The sequence below is a fragment of the Amblyomma americanum genome, chromosome 5 (assembly GCF_052857255.1).
Source record: "Amblyomma americanum isolate KBUSLIRL-KWMA chromosome 5, ASM5285725v1, whole genome shotgun sequence".
Taxonomy (NCBI): domain Eukaryota; kingdom Metazoa; phylum Arthropoda; class Arachnida; order Ixodida; family Ixodidae; genus Amblyomma; species Amblyomma americanum.
In genome coordinates, this window is record NC_135501.1 from 197112898 (window position 1) to 197116218 (window position 3321).

The 3321-nt window shown below is 45.6% G+C and overlaps 1 long non-coding RNA gene across 1 annotated transcript; it reads left to right on the top strand.

The window, feature by feature from the left end:
- Nucleotides 1-253: 253 nt before the first annotated feature.
- Nucleotides 254-2996, top strand: LOC144135469 (uncharacterized). The gene is made up of 3 exons (XR_013315508.1): nucleotides 254-393; nucleotides 2666-2737; nucleotides 2964-2996. It is a non-coding gene; the product is annotated as an uncharacterized LOC144135469 (long non-coding RNA).
- Nucleotides 2997-3321: the final 325 nt, after the last annotated feature.

Genomic DNA, 3321 nt, shown 5'->3' on the forward strand with positions numbered 1-3321 from the left:
GGTGCTGAGAAGGGCGGGGCAATGTGTTTGTTTATCGGCTTCAGCGTCAATGCTATCTCTAGATAAGCTACAGCTGTGCTGAAATATTCTCGTATGAACTCAATAGTTTCATTTAATTTAGGGCATCGGGAATGGCATCAAAAGCGTTCTTCCTTCTCTTCAAGCATGCCGTGCCTCGAAACGCGATTGTTGCTGGCTCGCGATCGGTGAGGACGAAGTAGCTCGCGCACAGAGTCGTTACTGCCAGCGCAGACTTCTTCACCGCAGACGTCACTCCCGCCACTTGACTGCATCTCCGAGCTTTGAAGAGCCTTCGCCGTACCACCTCAAGGATCTCGGCATCCCACAGTCCTTCCATCAGCTCAGCCCTCACCTCCCGGCTCTCCGTTTGAGGTGAGAGAAACGCCGTCCTCTTATTATTGTGCATTTAAGGGGTTTCCTCGGCACAGGCATCTCAGGCCGACACTGGCATAACGCTGTTCTTCGTTTCTCCACACTCAAGTGCACGATATATTTGCGCATATTCTATCTCTGTCTGATATTTAGATTTATTCAATCGAATCATGGCGACAGATTAGGTGAAATCGCATCGACGAAGCAGGCGAAAATTGTGAACGCTCAAAGGGCAACCTCGATGTCTGCGTTTCTAATAACCGCTTGTGGCTGTTAATTATTACCGTATCTGGACAGGCGAGATTTGCTGGCAAGAGAATATATTGCCGGAAGCCGGCAAAATCCCACCCAAAAACAGAATCTCGGCAGTGTCTAATAAGCTGGCTGCAGTCGCGTAACGTCCACAGCCATGGAAGGAAGCTTAAATGGTTCATTCCGTCTGTTTTAAGGCGAAATATTTAGCACCGCGTTCTAGGATGCTGACGGCGACATTACAAATTCCCATTCTTGAGGCAACTTTTTCAATTCTTTTATGAAAAAAAGAACCAGAACAGACTCCTATACTTTTCCCCTGGGAACGTGGTGCCTTTTAGGCTGCATTCTAAGTTTCATTGAGGCCGAAAACGCCGTTTAGGCACTTCACTCCAGACCGATTGACTTTCATGTTTTGTTACAACACAGAGATTTAATCGTGCAAATCATTTACCAATTCTCTTGGGTGCGTGTTACAATTTAGGTTGAATTCTGAGACGTTTAGATTGCCATGTGATTGCACTTCTATGTGTCGTCTGCTTGAGTGCCCCTGTGGGAGTCACGTGATTATTGCCAGCCAATGGGGGAAATTTTCGGAAAACTCTGCCGGCTGAGGGCACAGCAGACTCGTTCCGTTTTACATGTTAGTTTCTGTACGGTTGTGTGATCTCCACTTTTTCCATGTGCTGTGCGAAGTCGGCGCTCAGGCAATTAAAACCAATCAAAATTCGTCAACTGCGGCGTTTGTCTTAACATACATATGTCCCCCTCTTCTAGATCTTTAACGACTCAGACATGTAGCTAGCGTAGCATCTGATCTTAACTTGGCTCCCGGGTTTCTTATTTTCGAAAACTATACTGCTTGATGTCCAGATGCAAACCTCCTTTCTCATGCAGTAATGCTGCAGGTGGTGTGCTGCCTTTCATTCATTTCATCGACGTGCGGCACGTGCAGGGGCCGCTTTTTAATAATATAACTGCGCGCAATACATACAGTTTGTGGGAATGGTCAATTCTGTCACCGTTATCGTTGTCGTAATGAACCTCCTGACACTGTAAAAAAATTTACTAGGTTCCAGCCAAAAAATTGCTTAACTGTAGTCAAAGTCTTCAAACTTCGTGAGCAGTGAGTGTTGGCAGCAATAGCAATGCCACTGAAGTTCCTTTTTTGACAAGAGACGTAATACTACTGTTATGCTAATACTGCTGCCCCAATCCCTGGACTATTGCGACCATGACGACACGGTAGACTCCGCAGGGAATCACTGGTATAGGATACCTTATAAAATGCAGGTATTTCAGTTTAAGAAGTGTTTTAGTGGGAGTTTGTTCTTGTCGAATAACGTCATCGCTTGCGTCGTGGTAAGCCAGTGCTGCACTGTGCTTGACCTGTAGCTTAGAGGTAATTTTACAGCATAGGGTTGTAGAACGGAGCTGTGATGGTGCCGAGAATGTGCCATCTATAGTCGTATGGCGCTCTCGGTAACAGTACCACGGGTACATTCACCGAAACATGGGCCAAGTTCACTCGATCTATCACAGTCACTACACATCACTACATGACGAGATGTAGGAAACATCCTTTGATGTACCTTTCACTGGTGGATACGTTTTACAGCTCCAGCTTTTAAAGGCTTGTTGTGCGGTTGTCGACTCGTGTGCACAAAATGACATCCTCATCACGTGACCATCGATGACGTCATAATTGGTCATGCGACCGTGTGACCTTTTGGTTTCAAAACCTCTCGGTCAGGTGATCCATGGGCCGCTCCCATTAGTCGCATTAAGTGGTCATGTGCCTCACTATCACGTGTCACATTAATTGCCAATGAATCTGTGTCCCATATATGCTTCACAAACACTTATTCATATAAGAGAGTGGTCAAATACGGATCCCCTTCATGGCTGACAGTATCTTTCGTACTCCGGAGCGATCAAGGACGCTTTATCACGAGGAAACGTGGGCAGCTATAAACGAATATTACATTCACAGCCATTCGCGTTGATATTTCGTTTTCAGGGGACGTTTGGAAATCCGCAGAAATCATGACCCCCAGCGATGCTTTCTCTCCATATGAATCAGCGTCAGCAGGTAAGTATGGCCGACTCCTGGCATGCGTCAAGTCAGTTGTAACTGAGGGTAAGCATGCATCAGTAAGCATGCATCAACGTAACACATGCCGCTTGATGACAGACACACAAATCGATCTCTGTACATTGTTGGAGGTGCCACTTATGAATGCTTGGTCACGAAGCTAGCATGACTTCAACCCGTCAGACTCATATTTACATGCATTCCTTGTTTCTTTCTCGTTCAGGTGCCGGATACAACGAGTTTGATAACAGCTTTTGTAAGTACGATGACAGCATGCATCTCTCTATAAAGCGATGATAGCTTCATCTCCCGACAAAAAACAAGCGCTAATGAGGCATCTCAACTCATGGAGTTTCCAGTCTGTCTGCTATTATCACTGGTGTTACGTAAAATACTGCATGTGAATGCTTAAAAACTGATAAGTCGGGCAGCCTGTGAGTGCGAAAGCGGAATGTTTTATTGATGGCCTTTGTTTGCGTAGCATGACCTCTTGATGTAGTTGATAACGGTAACATCTTTCTAGACACGGTCGAAAGCTGCACGTAACTTTTTTTTTTACTTTTCAGTCAGTAAAACAGAGT